The 12,737-nt window shown below is 50.1% G+C and overlaps 1 protein-coding gene across 1 annotated transcript in view; it reads right to left on the bottom strand.

Annotated features, from left to right (window-relative positions):
• The window catches only part of LOC142558313 (uncharacterized), a 113,221-nt gene that overhangs the window by 59,078 nt on the left and 41,406 nt on the right, over positions 1 to 12,737 (bottom strand). The gene's annotated exons all lie outside the window — the stretch shown is intronic.

Genomic DNA, 12,737 nt, shown 5'->3' with positions numbered 1-12,737 from the left:
GTTGCACTAATGGCTTCGCTAGAAATTCCGTTGCGATTGCGCAAGCTTGGACAAGAACGTTGAAACTAATTATATATAGAGATTCGACCCACGCGGCGAAGGACCTGCGCAATGTATGAATTGGATCACCTTTCGCAGGCAGATTGCATAGCGAAGTGTCTGGATAGTGAATAACAGTCAGGATACCCCGTGCATTTTCCTCGGGACAGATTCAGGAGGACGCAGCCAGTCACAAGCCTTCAGTCATATATCCACCGGCGGTCTTACCGCAACGACCAGCGCTCACGCGTTTAACAAAAGAAAGTCGCAGTTTCCATTGAAAGGCGAAGCATCACTCGCGACAGCAAATCAGTAGGCAGCTATGCAAAGCAAGGATAGTAGCTCTATCAGCCGCGTAAACTTGGAAGCATGCTCTCACTGACTGAATTAACAAGCAAGGTGTCAGCGCGCACACGGAAACATGAAGACATCACGCTTGATGAACGCGGACACTCGCTGTAAAAACGCTGGTGTGAGCAAGCACGGCAGCAACAGCGAGCGAAGTGACCTTCGTGCGGTATTTTGATTCAGCGCAAGAGCGGCGAGGATACAGGACGCACAAAGGTATGAGCCGTCTGCACATCCCTCTTAAGGATGCCACCGCGCGCGGCCGACGCTTGTTGGCAGAGTCGAAGCCCAGCGCCCCCCCCCCCCCTCCTCCGTCCCGCGCTGCCTCCCCGCTTTCCTCCATATATCGCGCTCGAGGTTGAGCCGTGATCGTCACTTCCTCTTGCGCCCGGTCGCGAAATGCGCAGTTACTGCGGGGGTGCAACCCCGCTCCCCTCCCTCATTCGCCCATCACATCCCCCCACGACGTTTGGCGCGACGGATGACGGCACATTTCCTCTCTGCTTTCTTCCTTTGCGCGCGCCAGATTAAGTCGCGATCGTCGGCTTCCCTCGCGTGCTTTCACTCGCACATACTGCGTACGACGCGCGACGGCGGCGTTATCACCCTACGACTTTATACGGAACATCACGACGACGGCAGAAATGCGTCTGAAGTGTCAGCATAATTGGTGTCGCAATAAAAGAAAGTCCCCATTTAAACACTTGCATCGATAACTCCCTGCGGAGCGGGCTTCCGGCCGATCTTTCCCGCCGCGAGGAGGCTGCTTTAAGAAGGATGTGTGTTGATGCTGCATTGGTGGCCGGCTGCAACCTGTTTATGGGCCGTCGGACAGCCTTCGGCACAGCCTGTCCAGTGGCGTAGCCAGAAATTTCGTTCGAGGGGGGCTCAGGTGCTCCTACGTAAATTCGCGTAGAAAATGAATTCGTTTTTCTCGGCACCCACTGCACCAAATTTGATGAGGTCTGTCGCATTAAATAGAGAAACTTGAATTCTACTGATTTCCGGTTTCGAAGTTTTCATTTAGGTTGTCGATTCTTTATTAAAAATTGGCAAAAATCGCAAATGTCCAGGAAACGAAACTGTCCCGTTTAATACTCTGTAACTCAAGAATGAAAAATTATATCACAATTCCGTGATTCGCATCTAATAGTACATCTACAGCGGACAAAGCTGATTTGTCACACATGAATATAAAAAAATTTAGTATTATGGAAATACTGCTTTTGCAGAACCCTTGTACACCACGTAACCAAGTTAAGTAAGATGCAAATTGACATACCAAATTTGTCCGGTTTGACTCTTATAATAGATGCCGTTTACAGAACCGCAATATCTGTTCTTGATGCAGAGCTATTGGTTTATGAACGTCGTGCTTCTATTTTTATCCCACTTTCGAATTTTTCATGATCATCATCATATGTACTTTATTTCTCGTCCGAGCGAGGGAAGACGGGGACTAAAGGCACGAAGGCCTGACAGAGGTCCCAGACTCCACGGTTACAACAGCGGATAAAATCAATACAATGAATACACATATAACGTACATACATTTCGCACAAGAGATCATAATTTCAGTAACAAAATGATTACAATATTTGTTCGTTAAAACCAGTAAGCGTCATAAAAATTAGCACAAATTCTATCAGTATGCACTCTTTGTTAGGTCATACATGCCTACACACAGATGCAATAAAAGGAAAATGTTAATAATTAGTGAAAGCAAATGTCACCGGCGAGCAATAATGCATTAAGCTGTCTTTTGTAGGAGCTTTCTGAAGCACTAAAGTTTAACAGTTCTCCTAACTTGATTACTATTTCTGTCGACTGATATATGAATGTTTGTTTACCATAATTTGTTCTTGTTTTCGGTAAGTGTCTGGTATTGCGGCGCAGTGAATAACGAGGTATTTCATCGTTGTCTATTTTGGTGAATAATTTTTGTTTGGGTATGGTCATCAGAAGTTTCTTATATACTGTCTGCTTGAAGAAGGGAGTAGCGTTGAAATAATGGAGCTGTTCCAAGGTCTACAAAATGGCCATGGTAATTGCAGTATATACGAAGGATTAGTTTCTGTAAAAGAATTAATTTGTTGTATTTGTTGTACAAAATATTTAAAACAAAATTCAGGCCATAAATCAAAATTACGCTTCCTACAGATACTAGAATTTACCTTTCGCTCTCCAATGCAACAAATTTCATGAAAAGCGATCTAGGGGTTATCTCAGAAAAGCATTTCTGCGTTTTACATGTATTCGAATAGGCCGCGTCGGAGTTGGGCCCGAGCCAGAAGAGCTTCTTCTAAAACAATTTGCCAAGGGAACAAATATACGAATAATAACTGCATTGCCATTGTCAAAGATGCTGCAAACGAATTCTTGAACGCTACGCACTGTCAAAACAAGCAAAATATGTATTTCTTCATTAGAAGATATACTCGTATGTGCCAAAAATTGTGCCCGAAGTAACTGATATCAATGTTTCTATGTTTTTCTCTATTTAATAAGTAAAATATCACACGAACTTTAGATCTATATTGACACGTGTACTTATCTTTATCGGGCGACCACGTTTCGCCGCTTAACAAATGTAATCGCACAGCGAGGGACGCGCCTGCATGTATCCGACGTTTCTGGAAAGTTATCGATGCTTCTACCCGGCTGTCTGTTGTCGCCGAACCTTGTGTTATCTGATTCCATCGCGTAACGCGAATGGTGCAGAACATTGTGGAAGGCACGCGGGTCCGAACGATTAGTCTGGAACATTCGACGACTGCTCTATAAAAGCCGACGCGCTTGACCCGCTGATCAGATTTCCGACGATCGCCGACCGTGTTCGCCGCTATCGTTGTGCTATAAGTGTAGCCTGTTTTGTGGGCACAGGTTCGCCCAATAAAAGCTAGTTTTGTATTCCACCGTACTGCTTCTTTCTTCACCGTCACTACCACGTGACATCTGGTGGAGGTGCTTTTCGTTCATGTACGGGACGCCCCCGACAAGCCGTGATCCCAGCCCAGACCGCAAACAGAACACCAACGTAGTCCCGGACCACCGAGCAAGCCGCCGTCTTCAACAGCTGCCCCCGGAGCACGGACTTCTACCTGAGAAGACCAAGAAGATTGTGGCCAAGGCAACCCCAATGGCAGCCCCAGCGTCCCCCATCGTGCTGCAGCAGCCCAGGGAACCACCGACGTTCCGCGGTTCCACATTTGAGGACCCGGAAACCTGGCTGGAAACGTATGAGGGTCGCTACGTTTAACAACTGGGCAAGCGACGACAAGCTACGACATGTCTATTTCGCATTGGAGGACTCCGCCAAGACGTGGTTCGAGAATCGAGAAGCCACCTTGACGACGTGGGACCTCTTCCGAAGCGGCTTCCTGCAAACATTTCAAAGCGTAGTGCGAAAACAGCGAGCCCAAGCTCTACTGGAGACAAGAGCGCAGCTGCCGAATGAGACGATCGCGATCTTCACTGAGGAAATGAGCCGTCTGTTCCGCCACGCCGACCCCGAAATGTCCGAGGAGAAGAAAGTACGTCTACTGATGCGTGGTGTAAAAGAGGAACTTTTCGCCGGTATGGTAAGAAGCCCAACGAAGACCGTCGACGAGTTTCTTCGTGAGGCGACGAGCATCGAGAAGACACTGGAATTGCGGAACCGGCAATTCGACCGACACACCAAGCCAACAAGCTACTCCGGAATTCAATCACTGGCTACGGACGATCTATGCGAGACCATCAGGGCCATTGTGCGCGAAGAACTGCGCAAGGTCTTGCCATCGTCGCAGCCTCAAGTGGCCTCGATCGCCGACATCTTGAAAGAAGAGGTGCACCGATCGCTAGGAGTTCCTGAACTGCAACCACAATTACCGCAGCGCCAGCCAGAAGCGATGACTTACGCCGCCGTCGCACGCCGTCCAGGTCCCCCTCCGCGACCACGCCAGGGCCCTGCAACGACGCAATTCCGTCGTCCACCGCCGCCGCCGCCAGCACACCCACCCGTCGCCCAGCGCACCTACGCGAGGAAGACGGACATTTGGCGTGCCCCCGACCACCGCCCGCTCTGCTACCACTGCGGCGAAGCCGGCCATGTGTACCGCCGATGCCCATACCGCGACCTGGGATTGCGAGGCTTCGCCGTCAACGCACAGAGCCCGAGGGAAGGTGAACGACTTCGTGACATCGCCGACTACCTCGCCGCTACTCAGTGGAGCACTCGACGACCATCGCGTTCGCCATCACCAGGCCGCTACCTGTCGCCGCAGCGCCGACCATACACTGGCCCAGCCCGGGGCCGGTCAGCGAGCCCATATCCGGAAAACTAAAAGCAGCAACCGATGGAGGTGCGGTTGCTGTTCATCGAACTGACGAAAATCCTCCGCCGCCGACGAAGACAACGAAGAAACGATCTCGACGACATAACAACGACACGCCGCCGTCCCGACGAAGTCAGGAAGGCAAGACTACACCAACGAACGACGACTTGACGACGCGACGTTCCAACTTCAGTTCAACACGACGCAGCCGTGATCCGACGCTACGACCTAACCGCAACGCCAGACAAAGAACCACCGACCTCGACGTGCTTCTCGACGGCCACGCAGTCACTGCCTTAGTCGACACAGGGGCCGATTACTCCGTAATGAGTGGACACATCGCCGCCCAGTTGAAGAAGGTTAAGACTGCATGGGAGGGCCCCCAAATTTGGACCGCTGGAGGACACCTCATTACGCCGACTGAAATCTGCACGGCAAGAATTACCATTCATGACCAGACTTACCCTGCCACCTTCGTTATCCTCCAACAGTGTTCACGAGACGTCATTCTCGGCATGGACTTCCTGAACCAACATGGTGCAGTCATCGACCTGAAGTCGAAATCGATAACGCTGTCACAAGATCAAGCGATACCGCCGGAGAGCTGTCGTAGTCACCACGCCTTGAGTGTGCTCGAAGATGAAGTGAGCATCCCGCCTCGCTCCAGCATCGTTATTTCCGTCGGCACTGAAACACCCGCTGACGTAGAAGGCGTCATCGAGGGCGACCAACATCTACTGCTCGACCGTGAAATTTGCGTCGCAAGAGGGATCGCTCGACTCCACGGAGGACAAGTGGAAGTTATGCTAACGAACTTCAGCCAAGAGTTCAAGCACATCAACAAGGGCACGACAATCGCATACATCGAGGAAATTGTGGAAACCAGCAATGCCTTTGTCCTCTCGGATTCAGCCGCATCTACCCGGATGAGCATTATCCCCGAACCAGACTTCGACGTGAATCCAAGTCTTCCTATGAGTAAGCAGCAACAGATCAGAAGTCTTCTCAGACGATACAAAGACTGCTTTTCGACGTCATCGAGGATTCGACAAACACCAGTTGCAAAGCATCGCATAATAACCGAAGAGAGCGCTCGACCACTCCGCCAGAGCCCTTACCGAGTTTGGACGCGAGAACGTGAAGCTATTAGGCAACAAGTCGACGAAATGCTGCGCGACATCATCCAGCCGTCGAAAAGCCCGTGGGCCTCTCCTGTAGTCCTGGTAAAGAAAAAGGACGGAACCCTACGCTTCTGCGTCGATTATCGTCGACTGAACAAGATCACGAAGAAGGATGTGTACCCCCTTCCACGGATAGACGACGCATTGGATCGGCTCTGCAACGCTAAATACTTCTCGTCGATGGACCTCAAGTCTGGCTACTGGCAAATAGAAGTCGACGAGAGAGATCGCGAAAAGACTGCTTTCATCACGCCAGACGGCCTCTACGAGTTCAAGGTCATGCCATTCGGACTATGCTCGGCGCCTGCAACGTTTCAGCGCGTCATCGACACGGTGTTAGCCGGACTCAAGTGGCAGACGTGCCTTGTTTACCTGGATGACGTCGTTGTCTTCGCCGGAAATTTCGACGATCACCTTAGGCGGCTTGCGACAGTGTTAGAAACCATCAAATCATCAGGGCTCACTCTGAAGCCGGAAAAGTGCCGTTTCGCTTACGATGAGCTTTTGTTCCTAGGCCACGTGATCAGCAAATCAGGAGTACGCCCCGACCCACAGAAGACAGCTGCCATCGCAAAGTTCCCGCAGCCAACCGACAAGAAGGCAGTGCGCAGATTCCTTGGCATGTGTGCCTACTATAGGCGCTTTGTCAAGGACTTTTCACGCATCGCGGAGCCGCTAACACATCTAACCAAATGTGATGTCGCGTTCAAGTGGGAAACGCCTCAGGCCAAGGCATTTCAAGAACTCAAACGACGCATGCAGTCGCCGCCGGTACTTGCACACTTCGACGAGGACGCCGATACCGAAATCCACACTGACGCCAGTAGCCTAGGCCTCGGTGCCGTCCTAGTCCAGAAGAAAGAAGGACTTGAAAGGGTGATATCGTATGCTAGCCGGTCGCTGTCAAAAGCGGAAAGCAACTATTCTACGACTGAAAAGGAATGCCTCGCCATCATTTGGGCTACAGCTAAATTCCGCCCTTACCTCTATGGCAGGCCATTCAAAGTCGTCAGTGACCATCACGCACTGCGTTGGCTAGCTAACTTAAAGGACCCTTCAGGACGGCTGGCGCGGTGGAGCCTTAGACTACAAGAATATGGCGTCACGGTAATATACAAGTCCGGAAGAAAACACTCCGACGCCGACTGCTTATCGCGCGCCCCCATCGATCCCCCGCCGCAAGACGACGAGGACGACGACGCCTTCCTTGGGATAATAAGCGCGGAAGACTTCACTAAACAGCAACGAGCCGACCCGGAGCTAAAAGGCCTCGTCGAGTATTTGGAAGGGAACACCGACGTTGTCCCTAAGGCATTTAAACGCATGTTGTCTTCGTTCACGCTACAAAACAACCTGCTCGTGAAGAAGAACTTCTCACCAGTCCGCGCCAGCTACCTTCTTGTTGTACCGTCAGCGCTGCGTCCAGAAATACTGCACGCCCTACACGACGATCCAACCGCTGAGCACCTCGGATTCTCCCGGACGCTGTCGAGAATACAGGAAAGGTATTACTGGCCGCGTCTGACCGCCGACGTCGCCCGTTACGTCAAGACATGCCGAGACTGTCAACGACGCAAGACACCACCGACAAGGCCAGCAGGATTACTACAGCCGATCTTACCTCCTCGCCGACCATTCCAGCAGACTGGGATGGATTTGTTAGGGCCGTTTCCGATATCAACATCCGGGAATAAGTGGATCGTCGTGGCGACGGACTATCTCACCCGTTTTGCTGAAACTAAAGCTCTACCAAAAGGCAGCGCAGCCGAAGTGGCGAAATTTTTGTGGAGAACATCCTGCTGCGACATGGTGCCCCAGACGTCCTTATCACCGACAGAGGAACGGCTTTTACAGCAGAGCTCACCCAAGCCATTCTGCAGTACAGCCAGACAAGCCACAGGAGGACAACTGCCTACCATCCGCAGACGAATGGTCTCACGGAGCGCCTGAACAAGACCCTCGCGGACATGCTAGCAATGTACTACGTCGACGTCGAACACAAGACATGGGACGCGGTCCTGCCGTACGTAACCTTTGCGTACAACACGGCGGTGCAAGAAACAACACAGATCATGCCGTTTAAGCTGGTTTACGGCAGGAACCCGACGACGACGCTTGACGCCATGCTGCCACACGTAACTGATGAAGACGATGTTGACGTCGCTAGCTATCTCCAGCGCGCCGAAGAAGCCCGACAGCTCGCCCGCCTGCGAATCAAGAGCCAGCAGAGGACCGACAGCCGACACTACAACCTCCGACGACGCTTCGTCGAGTACCAACCTGGCCACCGTGTTTGGGTCTGGACCCCGATACGCCGACGAGGACTCAGTGAGAAACTACTCCGACGCTATTTCGGACCCTACGAGGTCATCCGACGTATTGGCGCTCTGGACTATGAGGTCGTGCCAGACGGCATTTCGCATTCACAGCGGCGCCGCGCACGATCTGAAGTGGTCCACGTGGTGCGCCTTAAACCCTTTTACGGACGCTGACAAACTTCGCCATTTTTGTTCTTTTCTTTGCTACGAGTGCTTTTTTTTATTACCTTCGTTTGTTTGCAACATCGGATCGATGCTTTTTAAGAGGGGGGTATTGACACGTGTACTTATCTTTATCGGGCGACCACGTTTCGCCGCTTAACAAATGTAATCGCACAGCGAGGGACGCGCCTGCATGTATCCGACGTTTCTAGAAAGTTATCGATGCTTCTACCCGGCTGTCTGTTGTCGCCGAACCTTGTGTTATCTGATTCCATCGCGTAACGCGAATGGTGTAGAACATTGTGGAAGGCACGCGGCTCCGAACGATTAGTCTGGAACATTCGACGACTGCTCTATAAAAGCCGACGCGCTTGACCCGCTGATCAGATTTCCGACGATCGCCGACCGTGTTCGCCGCTATCGTTGTGCTATAAGTGTAGCCTGTTTTGTGGGCACAGGTTCGCCCAATAGCTAGTTTTGTATTCCACCGTACTGCTTCTTTCTTCACCGTCACTACCACGTGACAATATCAGTTTGAAACCAGCAAAGCAGTGCATGCCACTGATATGAAAAATGTAAAGGCCATGAAGTGAACATGTTGAGGACAAATATGTTAATGAAACTTTGTCAGTCAGGAACCTTGTTTACATTTTTGTACATATGCAACAGCCAGTGAAAAACCACAATGACGCTGTCATTTGTTCCAATGTATTGTGCAGGAGCAGCTGTCACCGGTCATGTATCGTGAGTAATTGCCCCAAAATTATTGTCGCAACAGAGAGCACGTACACAAAGCCGTTCTGCAAAATATACGAGGGCGGGTGAAATGAAAGTGAGCCAATGCGCATATTTGACAAACGGGGTACTTTATTTAAAAGTAGTCTCCATGAGCATTTAGACATTTCTCCCATTGACTAACAAGTCACGTGATTTCCGTCTCATAAAACTCCTTGGGTTGCTGCTTCAAAAAGCTTGCAACTGACTCTTTCATGTAATCGTCCGACACGAATCTGTTTCCCTTGAGCTGTTTTTCCATTTGTCCCAAAATGTGGAAGTCGCATGGCGACAGGTCTCAGATGTATAGCGGATGCTGCAGCGTTTCCCATTTGAACTTTCCAAGTTTTGCATTAACTACATCAGCCACGTGGGGAAGGGCATTGTCGCGGAACAATTGAAAAATAAATTATGGGGTTTTACGTGCCAAAACCACTTGCTGATTATGAGGCATGCCGTAGTGGAAGACTCCGGAAATTTCGACCACCTTTGATTCTTTAACATGCACCTAAATCAAAGTACACGGGTGTTTTCGCATTTCGCCCCCATCGAAATACGGCCGCCGTGGCCGGGATTCGATCCCGCGACCTCGTGCTGAGGAGCCCAACACCATAGCCAGGTCGTGGAACAAGATGACCCGATTCGTCAATTTTCCACGTAATTTGTTCTTGATCGCGACAGGGAGCCGGTCCGGCGTTTCACAATATCGGAAACGATTGATATATTCTCACCGGGTTTAGCAAATTCTATCAGTAATCGCCCCTAACGATCGAGAAAAAAAAAAAGCCAAAAACACTTTTCCACCGGAAACGACGGTCTTTGCTTTCTTTGCGGGTGGTGAACTCGAATGTTCCCACTGTAAGCTTTGCCTTCGTGTTTTAGGGTCGTAGTAGTGGCACCATGGTTCGTCCCCGATCACTGTTGCAGACAAGAAGTCGTCACCTTAATTGTGATACCGGATGAGATGAGTCAAGACAGCGCGGAACCGCTCCGTATTCTGGCGGTGGTTAAAAATCTTATCCATCCATTGCGCACACAAGAGCCGATAATCGAGACGTTCATGAACTATGGCATGAACCGAACCGTGACTGATGTTCATGTGCTCTGCCAGTTCAACGATGCTTATCCTCCTCTCTTGTCTCGTCTGTTCATCAACCTTTGCAATTTTGTTGAGGGTGTTTGCACGGTGGCTTTGGCCCGGTCTTGAATCGTTTTTGCAACTTTCACGTCCTTCTTTGAACTGTTTACTCCAACGCTTCACAGTGGCCAATGAAATGCAATGTTCAACGTACATGGAAGCCATACGGCGACTAATTTATTTTTGGGAAACACCTTCAGCTGTCAAAAATCTCATGGCACCACGCTGCTCAACTTCTGAAGAGTCCATTACGTCCCAAAATCTTGTTCAACCTAGTGTATGAGAGCATTAAAGAACATTTACCCTCACGCCTGCGTGTCACTTTTGTAAATGAGAGATGCCTGTTAGCTACGCGCATGCCTCGCATGTAATGAACCGAGCCATTATTGCGCGAGATGGGTAGGCTCACTTTCACTTGACTCGCCCTCGTTCATTAGAAATGCGAAGATACAATGTAATATACAAATGTTTGATAAAGGGCAAAAAAGTGTCACTGAAAGAAAGTTCACTGCACGTATACAGAAAACCTCGCAACAAGATATTTAAGTATACATGCAAGTCTCCAATAAATCTACGTATCTAAGAATAAGTCACTGTATATAATGCGTCAAACAAGGCAAATAAACATGTTGCGCAATTCACAGAATCATAGATCCCGCCCCCATTCCATCGACTCCCCCCGATGTATCGCGCGCGACGGAAGGCGGCGCGCTTGCTCCCCGCTTTTCTCCTTAGCGCACAGAAGACTAAGCCACCATCATGGGCTCACCCATTCCCCCCTCCCCTGTGCTTTTACTCGCACATACAGCATGCGGCGCCCTTGGACTTCATACGAAAAATTAGAGTGACGGCGATAGCCGGAATGCGCCTGAAGTGTCCATTTAATTACTATCACAATAATATAATAAGAGTATCCGACAAATGAAGTGTCCCGTGGCCGATTACTTTCCGCAAAAGAAGTAACAAAATCGAACTTTCACCATGCGACAATTTGGTGCTCCGCAACAATGTATTCTTTTCTTACTTTTGTGGGGCGGGGGCACCGAAATGAAAAAAAAATGCAAGGGAGAGTAAGCTGGCCAATATCCAATGCCTACTTTGGTCATCTAATGTGGCTACCGAATGCATATAGAAGAAAATGTGAGATGATTGGTCCACCAAGAACCATACGCATATTGCTCGGTATCCTACGCCGGCGAGACAAGACTTTCTGGAGAAGTTCCACTCAAGCGAACGCGGTGCAATCCGCCGAGTCCTCACAGTGATGGCGCTTAGCGACTATTGTTTCTTTTTCTCGTCTGCTAGCCAGAACGTGACCAAAACTCGGCCAAGTGAAAATTCACTCAGCCAGAGAAAACCAAACGCGCACCGCAGTGCCTCGCGTGGTGGTCGGGGCAACCCGAGAAAAACGCATGCGCTCTGGCTGGCTCTGGCGGCCCGCAGGTATAGGGTAGCGAGAATGAAAAAATTGAAGAGGCTCAATGTGGTCCTCGCAAATAAAAGTCAAAGTAGAAAAAAAATCGGTAAGGCCGTAGTTACCCTGGCTGGCTTCAGTGTCTTGGCATGGATGCTTTGGCATAGGTTAAAAAAATGTTATTTTTATGTGACATGACGGCACAAATGAACCACCACAACGCTTCGTCTCATCGGACCTCTCTGCGTGCTTTGTCAATTTTTCTGATAGTGTGTTGATTTGGCTTGTTTCGTTGTATGTTTTGATCTAAGACTTTAGAAAAGTCAATGCGCAGTTGGTGTCAAATGTTTATAACAACATCAAACCCACAAACCTCCGCAATTGAATATCTAAAGCACAACTTTGGAAATGTCAATGCACCTTTCACTTCAAAAGTTTATGAGAACGTTATACCCATAAAGTTTCGGAATTGGCATCCATGCACTCCGTAGATTCCGCGGCGAGCCCGTTCGCCATCAAAACGCCCTTGAAGCTTTGTGCTCAGATGGGGCTGCTTGCGTTATGTGACTCCCGGTGCATGGGCGTTGCCGCGAAATCCAGCCCGAGTTCACAATGTTCGCGGCGAAATGTCTTTTCCAACACGAAAAAGACATTCTAGACAAAATTCAGGATGATCTCTGGCGCCGGGGGTTGCTTTGGTCGACGGTCCATGGGCAGCACAAAAAAATTTCGGGGGGGGGGGGGGGCTGAAGCCCCATAGCCCCCCCTCCTGGCTACGCCCCTGAGCCTGTCCCTTCTGGCCTCGCCCAGCTGCCCTACACATGTACTGCCAAGCAGCTCTCCAGGACTGAGCTCGTTGAAGTGCCACTACACCTGCCGAAAGTGCGCCTGCACGAAAGCCACTCGCCTGACTACCACATGCCGATTTATGGTCCACACCACAGATTCCTGCATTGAAGAGAACAAACTGCGTGTGTAGATATACCATAAGATGTTTTACCCATTTCATGCCGCAGGGCAAACTCGAACTATATGCGGCATTGCACA

The sequence above is a fragment of the Dermacentor variabilis genome, chromosome 9 (assembly GCF_050947875.1).
Source record: "Dermacentor variabilis isolate Ectoservices chromosome 9, ASM5094787v1, whole genome shotgun sequence".
Classification (NCBI taxonomy): domain Eukaryota; kingdom Metazoa; phylum Arthropoda; class Arachnida; order Ixodida; family Ixodidae; genus Dermacentor; species Dermacentor variabilis.
Note: the sequence above shows the minus strand (reverse complement) of the source record. Positions and strands in the feature narration are given on the sequence as shown.